At 44.3% G+C, this 14,316-nt stretch overlaps 4 non-coding genes across 4 annotated transcripts; all 4 read right to left on the reverse strand.

Annotated features, from left to right (window-relative positions):
- Nucleotides 1-3,568: 3,568 nt before the first annotated feature.
- On the reverse strand, nucleotides 3,569-3,650 carry trnar-gcg (transfer RNA arginine (anticodon GCG)). The gene has a single exon. It is a non-coding gene; the product is annotated as a tRNA-Arg (tRNA).
- A 2,440-nt stretch (nucleotides 3,651-6,090) lies between these two features.
- trnat-agu (transfer RNA threonine (anticodon AGU)) lies at nucleotides 6,091-6,164 on the reverse strand. Its single transcript has one exon. It is a non-coding gene; the product is annotated as a tRNA-Thr (tRNA).
- A 4,154-nt stretch (nucleotides 6,165-10,318) lies between these two features.
- trnas-gcu (transfer RNA serine (anticodon GCU)) lies at nucleotides 10,319-10,400 on the reverse strand. The gene has a single exon. It is a non-coding gene; the product is annotated as a tRNA-Ser (tRNA).
- Nucleotides 10,401-12,840: 2,440 nt separating this feature from the next.
- Nucleotides 12,841-12,914, reverse strand: trnat-agu (transfer RNA threonine (anticodon AGU)). Its single transcript has one exon. It is a non-coding gene; the product is annotated as a tRNA-Thr (tRNA).
- Between the last annotated feature and the right edge of the window lie 1,402 nt (nucleotides 12,915-14,316).

Genomic DNA, 14,316 nt, shown 5'->3' on the forward strand with positions numbered 1-14,316 from the left:
TGGAGATGAGGTAGAAGATCAGCCATGATCTTATTGAATTGCGGAGCAAGCTCGAGGGTCCAAATGGCCTACTCCTGCTCCTATTTCTGATGTTCTTGTGTACTTAAGTGAGAATCAAAACCCCGAGACCAACGAGCCGCTGGAAACGAAGCTGTAAGATTTCGCTGCCACGCACAGCTTTCAGACCGCTTCTGTCCATCTAATACCGCTTTCTAATACAATGTTCAGCGATATCAAGCGATACACGAAATATTTCAATTCAACAATATTAGCCCCACTTCACCAGATTCGTCTTGAAAATCCATTGTTAACTTTTCAGAATTACTTCCCCTGCCGTCTCAGTCATTATTTCTTTCTTTACACTTTTCTGCTGGTGTTGCAGGTTAGATCAGCCTCGGCCGTTCAAGGAAATCTGAGAAGTCCATCAGGGTAAAACACAGCGAGACTAAGAAACAAAGACAGGGAGAGAGATGGTATCTATGGGTACGATTCTCACGCAGAAAATTTCGCTGTATTAAATGCGAGAGGCGAAGTTTCAAATCCCGGATGAGCCCCTCGCTTTTTAGTCAAAATCCCAAATTCCCTCGGCTTGGCGATATTGCAGAAAACTTAAAATACAAATTGCCACAAATACTGTGCAGAGCCTGTGTCCAGTGTATATCCAGAAACCCACGATTTTATTATTAAAAACGGGAATTCAGCCCCAGGTGTGCCGAAACTGTGAGGTAAAAATGTAAATCCATTTATTTGCAGAAGCCTGCTCCACATTTTCCACATTGTCAATCTGGGAGCGCGGGTAGGACATATCTTCAAGCCTGCCGCTCACCCACAAAGCAGCACAAACTCACGGATTCAGAAATCACATTATTTTAGCCTCTTTACCGAAAATCCACCGTTTCTAAGCAGTGCCGTGTGTGACTTTACTGTGGTCAGAACAGAATTGCAACAACTAATGTGTGTCGCCGTGATCGTATATTGGTTAGTACTCTCCGTTGTGGCCGCAGCAACCTCGGTTCTCAATCCGAATCATGGCACAGCTTGATTTATATCTCCTGTTCTCTGCGGCACCTGCTGATGGAACGCAATCCCTTAATCAACACGTTAACTTTTACTAAATTAAGAAAATATTTACTGATGGTGTTACGCACAAAACGTGGGATGTGGGACAAAATAACCAGCACAAGCACGGCCGACCACATGGTTTCCTTATGCACTGTAAGTTTCTACGTAGTTTTTGATGAGGTAACAGAGAGTGTTGATGAGGGCAATGAGGTTGACGTGCTGTACATGGACTTCCAAATAGCCGTTTGACAAAGTGCCACATAATAGGCTTGCCAGCAAAGTTAAAGACCATGGAATAAAAGGGTCAGTGGCTGCAAGGATACGGAATTGGCTAAGTGACAGTGAAACAGGGAGTAGTGGTGACTGGCTGTTTTTCAGACTGGAGGAAGGTACACAGTTGTGTTCCCCAGAGGTCGGGACTAGGACCACTGATTTTCTCGCTATATAGTAATGACTTGGGCTTGGGTGTACAGGGCACAATTTCAAAATATGCAACTTACTTTCCCTTAGGGAATTCCACTGACTGAAGTGCGAGAGATCCCAGACGAGCTTCTGGCTTTTTGGTCAGACATCACCAATTGCTTCAGCTTGGCGACACTGCAGAAGTCTTGAAATAATAACTGCCCAAATATACTGTGCAGAGCCTGTGTCTAGTATATAACAAGAAACACGCGATTTTATTATTAAAAGCGGGAATTCAGTCCCAGATGCGCCGAAACTGTGAGGTAAATATGTAAATCCGTTTGCATCCAAAAGCCTGCTCCACATTTTCCACATTGTCAATCTGGCAACACGAGCAGGACATCTCTTAAGTCTGCCGCTCACCCACAAAGCAGCACAAACTAACGGATTCAGAAACAACTCATAGATGGAGAATCAATGATAAGCGATACCAAATGGACCGGCAATTCCTGTAACCCAGGGAAAATGCTTTGGCTCCGTGGGTTAGTTGGTTAAAGTGCCTGTTTATAAACAGACGTTTCTGGCATGGACTCCCAGCTTTGTTGTGTAATTTATGATATTAAGCAACAAAATAACACTGCATCTGGAAATCACGCTGACCAGAGCATGGAAATAACAATTTTAATAAAATTACCAGCATTTTTTTGAAATGATTGGTGTAAACCTTGGATCTGAGGAGAGCTCGTCGACCTGAAACATTAACGCTGTGTTTCCGTCTCCACAGATGATCCCGGACCTGCGGAGTGTTTACAGCATTTTCTGAATAATTTCATTTCCAGACTCTGTAGTATTTAGCATTATCTTTTAGCCTTGCATTATCAGAAACAAGAATGTGACTGGACAATTGAAGCGCGAAATTCGGTACGCGTTGGTGGTTCAGGGGCAAAATTTGCGCCTGCATTGTGGGAAACAAGGTTTCGACTCCCGGCCAATGCAAGTGTGCGCTTCTTACCAAAATACAACAGCAAACTACTGCGGATGCTGGAATTCAGACTAAAGTACTTCGGTTAACATTTTAAATTAAAGAAGTTTCATGAAACACAGTACAAAAAAGACATTTGTATCAAACTTTCCGTCATTCTGTTTTCAAGGAAAAGAGTAATAATTTGAGTTAAGGAAGGTAAATCCATTCCAAACCTCAGGAAACAGCTCCGAGCTTCCACAAGGAGGGAGACGCTGAAACCCGAGCGAGAAAGGAGAAGGATTGGGAGGAAGGATTTTGTTAAAGGCGGTGAGAGCCCGAAGCTGCGGTAATATTTTAGTGTTTGTGGTGGGTTTGCATGGTGTTTTGAATTCGGCGCCCGTGGGACCATTTCAAAAGCCAGCTTCTCACATCGTTTCAGCGCTAGACAAAGCAGCACTGTCTAATATTCCGGGCAGTAGGTGTTTCAAGAAGATTGACGCTGAATGTAAGTTTATCCCAACTCAGGCGAGCTCATGGGTGCAGAAAGCAAAATGTAATGATCCTGCATTGCCCAGAATCGAACACGGGTGTCAGACGTCCAATGAAACACACAGACGGACACTTTAACTTTACTCAGTTGGTTTCTTTTCAGTTGCTCCTGTGAAGCTCTGGGATTTAGAAAGATAGGGTAAAAACGACGCAAAATCACATGTTTTTAAGTAAAGTATTTATGTTTTCTACAATGTCGATTGGCTGTAAGAAGCTGAGTTTTAACTAAAATCTAGTGGGGTTCGACCAAAATTTGAAGCTGGGATTTATCACAATTCAGCTGTGATATGCCTAAAGTGATAATTATACCCCTAGACCAACGAGCCGCCGACATATAAGTGTGAAACTCATTAAGTACTGGAATCTCAGATTCTGACGGTACTGAAGTAAACTGTCTCTGAGAGTGCTATCTAATTAGTCCCACTCTCCATAGACCGACAAATGTTTTCCCTTTAAAGTATATATTGGTAACTTGAGACATGACATAAGCTAAATTAATCAGGCTTGGGAGCAAAAGGTGAATTTGGACATGATGTTAAAGGTGAATGTCAAAAGAACCGAAGGTGTCAAACATCAAATATTTAACATAAACGACGAAGATGGGATTCGAACCCACGCATGCAGAGCACAATGGATTCGCAGTCCATCGCCTTAACCACTCGGCCACCTCGTCTGCCATCAGTTATTTCGTTTACTACATTTTATATCCAAACAGAACTAATCTGCAAGAAATTCCGCTTCACCATTTGTCCTGCCCGTGCACCCAGATCTACAATGTTGAAAATGTACAATCAGCTCTGTAAGCAAAAGGCCGTCCGTTAATTCAGGTGAGGGACTGTCAAAAATGATCGGTTTGATGTCAAATTCAGAACAGAGAAGAAAAAGTTTGCTGTCGTCAAGAAGTTGTGGGGAGGATTGTGAGCAAATCCAGCGCAACACCTCATATAAAGGAGTGGATTTAGGAAAAGATTGATATATTTCGAATTAAGCGAGCTGGGTTCGCACCTGCGCAGGGAAACCCAATGCAACTTCGAACACAACACCTTAACAACTCGTACGATAGAAACATACTGCAGATGCTGGAAATCCGAAATAACAACAGAAAATGCTGGAAAAACTCTGCAGGCCTGGCAACATCTGTGGAGAGAAATTAGAGTCGACGTTTCGGGTGAACCCTTTTTTAAAACTGGAAAGGAAATCAAATAGATCGAAGGCAGGGCTGCGATAGAACAAAAGGAGTAAAGAGACATTAAGAGGTATTCAAAACCAGACGAGATGGTAATAGGACAGTGGAGACAAAAGACGGCTCAGATTAGGTGTGAAGTGTATTGGCAGGATGAGAGACAGCTGCCATGTGGGAGAGAGAAAAAAGGGAAAGGGGGGGAAGGGAAAACCCAAAACAAAGGTGTGGAAACAAATATAAGTAAAAATGTTAATAGGGGCCGAGGTTATGATCTGAAATTGTTGAACTCGATATTGAATCCGGAAGGCTGCAAAGTGCCTAATCGGATGATGAGGTGCTGTTCCTCGAGTTTACGTTGAGCTTCTGTGGAACAATGCAAGAGGCCAAGGACGGTGAGGTCCGAGTGGGAATGGAGCGGTGAATTAAAATGACAGGCGACCGGAAGCACGGGGTCACCCTTACGGACTGAATGGAGATGTTCTGCAAAGCGGTCACCCAATCTGCGTTTGGTCTCCCCAATGTAGAGGAGACCGCATCATGAGCAGCGAATACAGTATACTAGATTGCAAGAAGTACAAGTAAATCGCTGTTTCACCTGGAAAGGGTGTTTGGGGCCCTGGACAGTGGGAAGGGGGTAGGTATAGGGGCAGGTGTTACATCTCCTGCGCTTGCACGGGAAGGTGCCAGGCAAAGGGGAAGGTCTGTTGGGGGTGATAGAGGAGTGGACTAGGGTGTCTCGGAGGGAGCAGTCCCTACGGAATGCTGAAAGGGGAGGGGAGGGGAAGATGCATTTGGTGGTGGGATCATTTTGGAGGTAGCGGAAATGGCGGAGGATGATCCGTTAAATGTGGAGGCTGGTGGGGTGAAAGGTGAGGACAAGGGGAACCCTATCATGGTTCCGGGAGGGAGGGTCAGGGGTGAGGGCAGAAGTGTGGGAGATAGAACGGACACAGTCATCGCAGCTGAAATCGCATTCCCTTAAAAAAGACTAACACACAGAATGATCCGGGACTGTGAGCTCACCCATTTTAAATAGGCACAGAATGATCCGTGACTGACAACAATCCCGATTATGATTAGCAGCGAAATCAGACGCTTTATCCATTAGGCCAAGGAAATTCCGTGTGCAATCCGGCTATTTTGCTTCTGAAGGCCGGCCCTGCTTTCGCAATGCCTGTCTGTCGAGCGGTTCTGCAGGTTTGAATGTATCGACTGGTTTCAAAGCAACAATTGAGATTGGTGCAAATGGGACATGTCCCCCCAGGAACAACGACTGTCGCAGAGCAAACTTAAGTTTGCTGAAGTTAAGTAGTTGAAAGTGAATGTTAGGTTAAGGTAATACCTCAGGAAAGTGGTAAAGAAATAGAAGGAGGAAAGAAAAGGAGGGCTATTGATTGTGGAAGGAAAAGAAAGCTGGGAGAAGAGGTGGGTTTGAAATATGGAGCATCAAACTCAGGCATGTGAGAGCGCGGGGTTTTGAAGGAGTAAATAGCTTTTCACCGCCAACAAATAATATTTGTTTCATGTAGTAATGATTGATTTCTTGTTGCGTTCTATCAGCAGGTGCCACAGAGAACATAATATATAAAGCGAGTTATACCGTGACTTGGATTCCAAACGAGGTTGCTGCGGGTACAACACAGAGTACTGACCACTATATGATCACGGCGCCACACAACAACTGCTGTTCTTCTGCTCTTTCCACAGCAAAGTAATGCACGGCACTGCTTAGAAAAGATGGATTTTTGGGGAAGGCCAAAATCAGCACTGCCAGAAATTATGACAGCGGTGGAATTCGACCCACGTCCCATAGCGACTGGAGCCTTTATCCAGGGTGGGAACTGATGCAGCCGCAGTCACATTTAAGAGGATTGTAGCCCTTTCACACGAGAATAAACTCACCCCTGGAGAGTGATAAAGAAGAAGAAAAAGGCCCCGCTGGGAGTCAAACCCAGGATCTCCTGTTTACTAGACAGGCGCTTTGACCAGCTAAGCCACGGAGCCAAATTAGGCCTCGTCGCTCGTCTCCACTCACTGATATCTATCAGCTACCGGTCACTGACTGCTGGAATCTGAGGCCGTTTTGCATTTAACCATCTCTCTTGTCCGCCTTGTGTCCCGATGCTGTCTGTATCTCTCACTGCGTTTATCTCAGTGTCAATCTGTGAGTTGATTCTTAATGAATACCTGTGTTTGTGTCTTACATTAAATAAATGAGGGGATCAGAAAATTCTTCCTCTGACACTGGGGAACTAATGAGCTAACATTCATAACAAGATTTTGTTTGTTGTGATGCAGCAAATACAATATTCCATCTTGAATGATTTAGGTTCAATTCTGTGCAAAAAGAAACGTTGTCCCCAACGTGCTTCCAATCGGCCGCCTTTTAATTTGACGTCACAAACGCCACTATTGCACCTCAAGGTGATTCATAACTAACAAACAGAGAAGTCAAGCAGTGAAAGGGTATTTGTAGAAAGGGTTGTGAGACTGTGGAATGCACTGGCCCAGAGCAGCAGATTTAAAACAAGGTATTAAACACTGGCAGGTTGTGGGAGGAAGGGGAGAGAGAGGCAAGAGAGATACAGGTAAGATCACGTTGGAAGCCACTGGCCCCGAATCTGCTTTAAATCCCCCCACTATATTTAAACACATTTAATGTCATGTTCATACATTGATGCCTTTGAGCAATATATAATTTGTAACGAGGTCGCTGGTCTAAAATAACTGCTTTATATATTTGGACCCACCCGCTGTGTTTAGGCTCTACCCTGAATACTTATCTCCAACCTAGAATCTGCTTATAATCTAGAGGCAAGGTCTCAGCAGCCGGCGGGCAGGGAGCAGAGGTTGAGGCTGATCTGTGTCATGTGGGAGCAGAACACAATATCCCTGCTGTTTATTTTCATTATCCTGCACAATTTTCGATACTGTTCTCAACATCTTACACTCCTCTAAAATATCGGAGGGTTTAGTTTATTGTAATGATGATCGCCGCGGCTCTTTTCAATTTTATGAATTCGTAGCAAATTACATATCTCCAAATCAGTGAAATCGTCATTGCCGAGATTAAACACTCAGAGCAGGGTCAGCGGCTCTTTGGTCTAGGGCTGTGATTCTCGCTTAGGGAATTTATATCAATTAATGAGAGACTTTTTAATAGAACCAGTTTCCTCGGCCTGGAGACATTCCACAAGTCTTCAAATAACAACTGCCAGAAAATCAGTGCAGACCTGTGTTCAGTATATCGCAAGAAAACGGCAATTTTATTATTAAAAACGGGAATTCAGCCCCAGGTGTGCCGAAACTGTGAGGTAAAAATGTAAATCCATTTATTTGCAGAAGCCTGCTCCACATTTTCCACATTGTCAATCTGGGAGCGCGGGTAGGACATATCTTCAAGCCTGCCGCTCACCCACAAAGCAGCACAAACTCACGGATTCAGAAATCACATTATTTTAGCCTCTTTACCGAAAATCCACCGTTTCTAAGCAGTGCCGTGTGTGACTTTACTGTGGTCAGAACAGAATTGCAACAACTAATGTGTGTCGCCGTGATCGTATATTGGTTAGTACTCTCCGTTGTGGCCGCAGCAACCTCGGTTCTCAATCCGAATCATGGCACAGCTTGATTTATATCTCCTGTTCTCTGCGGCACCTGCTGATGGAACGCAATCCCTTAATCAACACGTTAACATTTACTAAATTAAGAAAATATTTACTGATGGTGTTACGCACAAAACGTGGGATGTGGGACAAAATAACCAGCACAAGCACGGCCGACCACATGGTTTCCTTATGCACTGTAAGTTTCTACGTAGTTTTTGATGAGGTAACAGAGAGTGTTGATGAGGGCAATGAGGTTGACGTGCTGTACATGGACTTCCAAATAGCCGTTTGACAAAGTGCCACATAATAGGCTTGCCAGCAAAGTTAAAGACCATGGAATAAAAGGGTCAGTGGCTGCAAGGATACGGAATTGGCTAAGTGACAGTGAAACAGGGAGTAGTGGTGACTGGCTGTTTTTCAGACTGGAGGAAGGTACACAGTTGTGTTCCCCAGAGGTCGGGACTAGGACCACTGATTTTCTCGCTATATAGTAATGACTTGGGCTTGGGTGTACAGGGCACAATTTCAAAATATGCAACTTACTTTCCCTTAGGGAATTCCACTGACTGAAGTGCGAGAGATCCCAGACGAGCTTCTGGCTTTTTGGTCAGACATCACCAATTGCTTCAGCTTGGCGACACTGCAGAAGTCTTGAAATAATAACTGCCCAAATATACTGTGCAGAGCCTGTGTCTAGTATATAACAAGAAACACGCGATTTTATTATTAAAAGCGGGAATTCAGTCCCAGATGCGCCGAAACTGTGAGGTAAATATGTAAATCCGTTTGCATCCAAAAGCCTGCTCCACATTTTCCACATTGTCAATCTGGCAACACGAGCAGGACATCTCTTAAGTCTGCCGCTCACCCACAAAGCAGCACAAACTAACGGATTCAGAAACAACTCATAGATGGAGAATCAATGATAAGCGATACCAAATGGACCGGCAATTCCTGTAACCCAGGGAAAATGCTTTGGCTCCGTGGGTTAGTTGGTTAAAGTGCCTGTTTATAAACAGACGTTTCTGGCATGGACTCCCAGCTTTGTTGTGTAATTTGTGATATTAAGCAACAAAATAACACTGCATCTGGAAATCACGCTGACCAGAGCATGGAAATAACAATTTTAATAAAATTACCAGCATTTTTTTGAAATGATTGGTGTAAACCTTGGATCTGAGGAGAGCTCTTCGACCTGAAACATTAACGCTGTGTTTCCGTCTCCACAGATGATCCCGGACCTGCGGAGTGTTTACAGCATTTTCTGAATAATTTCATTTCCAGACTCTGTAGTATTTAGCATTATCTTTTAGCCTTGCATTATCAGAAACAAGAATGTGACTGGACAATTGAAGCGCGAAATTCGGTACGCGTTGGTGGTTCAGGGGCAAAATTTGCGCCTGCATTGTGGGAAACAAGGTTTCGACTCCCGGCCAATGCAAGTGTGCGCTTCTTACCAAAATACAGCAGCAAACTACTGCGGATGCTGGAATTCAGACTAAAGTACTTCGGTTAACATTTTAAATTAAAGAAGTTTCATGAAACACAGTACAAAAAAGACATTTGTATCAAACTTTCCGTCATTCTGTTTTCAAGGAAAAGAGTAATAATTTGAGTTAAGGAAGGTAAATCCATTCCAAACCTCAGGGAAACAGCTCCGAGCTTCCACAAGGAGGGAGACGCTGAAACCCGAGCGAGAAAGGAGAAGGATTGGGAGGAAGGATTTTGTTAAAGGCGGTTAGAGCCCGAAGCTGCGGTAATATTTTAGTGTTTGTGGTGGGTTTGCATGGTGTTTTGAATTCGGCGCCCGTGGGACCATTTCAAAAGCCAGCTTCTCACATCGTTTCAGCGCTAGACAAAGCAGCACTGTCTAATATTCCGGGCAGTAGGTGTTTCAAGAAGATTGACGCTGAATGTAAGTTTATCCCAACTCAGGCGAGCTCATGGGTGCAGAAAGCAAAATGTAATGATCCTGCATTGCCCAGAATCGAACACGGGTGTCAGACGTCCAATGAAACACAGAGACGGACACTTTAACTTTACTCAGTTGGTTTCTTTTCAGTTGCTCCTGTGAAGCTCTGGGATTTAGAAAGATAGGGTAAAAACGACGCAAAATCACATGTTTTTAAGTAAAGTATTTATGTTTTCTACAATGTCGATTGGCTGTAAGAAGCTGAGTTTTAACTAAAATCTAGTGGGGTTCAACCAAAATTTGAAGCTGGGATTTATCACAATTCAGCTGTGATATGCCTAAAGTGATAGTTATACCCCTAGACCAACGAGCCGCCGACATATAAGTGTGAAACTCATTAAGTACTGGAATCTCAGATTCTGACGGTACTGAAGTAAACTGTCTCTGAGAGTGCTATCTAATTAGTCCCACTCTCCATAGACCGACAAATGTTTTCCCTTTAAAGTATATATTGGTAACTTGAGACATGACATAAGCTAAATTAATCAGGCTTGGGAGCAAAAGGTGAATTTGGACATGACGTTAAAGGTGAATGTCAAAAGAACCGAAGGTGTCAAACATCAAACATTTAACATAAACGACGAGGATGGGATTCGAACCCACGCATGCAGAGCACAATGGATTAGCAGTCCATCGCCTTAACCACTCGGCCACCTCGTCTGCCATCAGTTGTTTCGTTTACTACATTTTATATCCAAACAGAACTAATCTGCAAGAAATTCCGCTTCACCATTTGTCCTGCCCGTGCACCCAGATCTACAATGTTGAAAATGTACAATCAGCTCTGTAAGCAAAAGGCCGTCCGTTAATTCAGGTGAGGGACTGTCAAAAATGATCGGTTTGATGTCAAATTCAGAACAGAGAAGAAAAAGTTTGCTGTCGTCAAGAAGTTGTGGGGAGGATTGTGAGCAAATCCAGCGCAACACCTCATATAAAGGAGTGGATTTAGGAAAAGATTGATATATTTCGAATTAAGCGAGCTGGGTTCGCACCTGCGCAGGGAAACCCAATGCAACTTCGAACACAACACCTTAACAACTCGTACGATAGAAACATACTGCAGATGCTGGAAATCCGAAATAACAACAGAAAATGCTGGAAAAGCTCTGCAGGCCTGGCAACATCTGTGGAGAGAAATTAGAGTCGACGTTTCGGGTGAACCCTTTTTTAAAACTGGAAAGGAAATCAAATAGATCGAAGGCAGGGCTGCGATAGAACAAAAGGAGTAAAGAGACATTAAGAGGTATTCAAAACCAGACGAGATGGTAATAGGACAGTGGAGACAAAAGACGGCTCAGATTAGGTGTGAAGTGTATTGGCAGGATGAGAGACAGCTGCCATGTGGGAGAGAGAAAAAAGGGAAAGGGGGGGAAGGGAAAACCCAAAACAAAGGTGTGGAAACAAATATAAGTAAAAATGTTAATAGGGGCCGAGGTTATGATCTGAAATTGTTGAACTCGATACTGAATCCGGAAGGCTGCAAAGTGCCTAATCGGATGATGAGGTGCTGTTCCTCGAGTTTACGTTGAGCTTCTGTGGAACAATGCAAGAGGCCAAGGACGGTGAGATCCGAGTGGGAATGCAGCGGTGAATTAAAATGACAGGCGACCGGAAGCACGGGGTCACCCTTACGGACTGAATGGAGATGTTCTGCAAAGCGGTCACCCAATCTGCGTTTGGTCTCCCCAATGTAGAGGAGACCGCATCATGAGCAGCGAATACAGTATACTAGATTGCAAGAAGTACAAGTAAATCGCTGTTTCACCTGGAAAGGGTGTTTGGGGCCCTGGACAGTGGGAAGGGGGTAGGTATAGGGGCAGGTGTTACATCTCCTGCGCTTGCACGGGAAGGTGCCAGGCAAAGGGGAAGGTCTGTTGGGGGTGATAGAGGAGTGGACTAGGGTGTCTCGGAGGGAGCAGTCCCTACGGAATGCTGAAAGGGGAGGGGAGGGGAAGATGCATTTGGTGGTGGGATCATTTTGGAGGTAGCGGAAATGGCGGAGGATGATCAGTTAAATGTGGAGGCTGGTGGGGTGAAAGGTGAGGACAAGGGGAACCCTAGCATGGTTCCGGGAGGGAGGGTCAGGGGTGAGGGCAGAAGTGTGGGAGATAGAACGGACACGGTCATCGCAGCTGAAATCGCATTCCCTTAAAAAAGACTAACACACAGAATGATCCGGGACTGTGAGCTCACCCATTTTAAATAGGCACAGAATGATCCGTGACTGACAACAATCCCGATTATGATTAGCAGCGAAATCAGACGCTTTATCCATTAGGCCAAGGAAATTCCGTGTGCAATCCGGCTATTTTGCTTCTGAAGGCCGGCCCTGCTTTCGCAATGCCTGTCTGTCGAGCGGTTCTGCAGGTTTGAATGTATCGACTGGTTTCAAAGCAACAATTGAGATTGGTGCAAATGGGACATGTCCCCCCAGGAACAACGACTGTCGCAGAGCAAACTTAAGTTTGCTGAAGTTAAGTAGTTGAAAGTGAATGTTAGGTTAAGGTAATACCTCAGGAAAGTGGTAAAGAAATAGAAGGAGGAAAGAAAAGGAGGGCTATTGATTGTGGAAGGAAAAGAAAGCTGGGAGAAGAGGTGGGTTTGAAATATGGAGCATCAAACTCAGGCATGTGAGAGCGCGGGGTTTTGAAGGAGTAAATAGGTTTTCACCGCCAACAAATAATATTTGTTTCATGTGGTAATGATTGATTTCTTGTTGCGTTCTATCAGCAGGTGCCACAGAGAACATAATATATAAAGCGAGTTATACCGTGACTTGGATTCCAAACGAGGTTGCTGCGGGTACAACACAGAGTACTGACCACGATATGATCACGGCGCCACACAACAACTGCTGTTCTTCTGCTCTTTCCACAGCAAAGTAATGCACGGCACTGCTTAGAAAAGATGGATTTTTGGGGAAGGCCAAAATCAGCACTGCCAGAAATTATGACAGCGGTGGAATTCGACCCACGTCCCATAGCGACTGGAGCCTTTATCCAGGGTGGGAACTGATGCAGCCGCAGTCACATTTAAGAGGATTGTAGCCCTTTCACACGAGAATAAACTCACCCCTGGAGAGTGATAAAGAAGAAGAAAAAGGCCCCGCTGGGAGTCAAACCCAGGATCTCCTGTTTACTAGACAGGCGCTTTGACCAGCTAAGCCACGGAGCCAAATTAGGCCTCGTCGCTCGTCTCCACTCACTGATATCTATGAGCTACCGGTCACTGACTGCTGGAATCTGAGGCCGTTTTGCATTTAACCATCTCTCTTGTCCGCCTTGTGTCCCGATGCTGTCTGTATCTCTCACTGCGTTTATCTCAGTGTCAATCTGTGAGTTGATTCTTAATGAATACCTGTGTTTGTGTCTTACATTAAATAAATGAGGGGATCAGAAAATTCTTCCTCTGACACTGGGGAACTAATGAGCTAACATTCATAACAAGATTTTGTTTGTTGTGATGCAGCAAATACAATATTCCATCTTGAATGATTTAGGTTCAATTCTGTGCAAAAAGAAACGTTGACCCCAACGTGCTTCCAATCGGCCGCCTTTTAATTTGACGTCACAAACGCCACCATTGCACCTCAAGGTGATTCATAACTAACAAACAGAGAAGTCAAGCAGTGAAAGGGTATTTGTAGAAAGGGTTGTGAGACTGTGGAATGCACTGGCCCAGAGCAGCAGTTTTAAAACAAGGTATAAACACCGGCAGGTTGTGGGAGGAAGGGGAGAGAGAGGCAAGAGAGATACAGGTAAGATCACGTTGGAAGCCACTGGCCCCGAATCTGCTTTAAATCCCCCCACTATATTTAAACACATTTAATGTCATGTTCATACATTGATGCCTTTGAGCAATATATAATTTGTAACGAGGTCGCTGGTCTAAAATAACTGCTTTATATATTTGGACCCACCCGCTGTGTTTAGGCTCTACCCTGAATACTTATCTCCAACCTAGAATCTGCTTATAATCTGGAGGCAAGGTCTCAGCAGCAGCAGGGAGCAGAGGTTGAGGCTGATCTGTGTCATGTGGGAGCAGAACACAATATCCCTGCTGTTTATTTTCATTATCCTGCACAATTTTCGATACTGTTCTCAACATCTTACACTCCTCTAAAATATCGGAGGGTTTAGTTTATTGTAATGATGGTCGCTGCGGCTCTTTTCAATTTTATGAATTCGTAGCAAATTACATATCTCCAAATCAGTGAACTCGTCATTGCCGAGATTAAACACTCAGAGCAGGGTCAGCGGCTCTTTGGTCTAGGGCTGTGATTCTCGCTTAGGGAATTTATATCAATTAATGAGAGACTTTTTAATAGAACCAGTTTCCTCGGCCTGGAGACATTCCACAAGTCTTCAAATAACAACTGCCAGAAAATCAGTGCAGACCTGTGTTCAGTATATCGCAAGAAAACGGCAATTTTATGAATAAAAACGGGAATTCAGTCACAGATGTGCCGAAACTGTGAGGTAAAATATGTGAATCCGTTTGTTTCCAGAAGCCTGCTCCACATTTTCCACATTGTCAACCTGGAAGCACGGACAGGACATGCGGTAAAGGGACTTTA

Source organism: Somniosus microcephalus, unplaced genomic scaffold (genome assembly GCF_052327205.1).
Source record: "Somniosus microcephalus isolate GS21.2 unplaced genomic scaffold, FLI_Smic_1.0 unresolved_chr1, whole genome shotgun sequence".
NCBI lineage: Eukaryota > Metazoa > Chordata > Chondrichthyes > Squaliformes > Somniosidae > Somniosus > Somniosus microcephalus.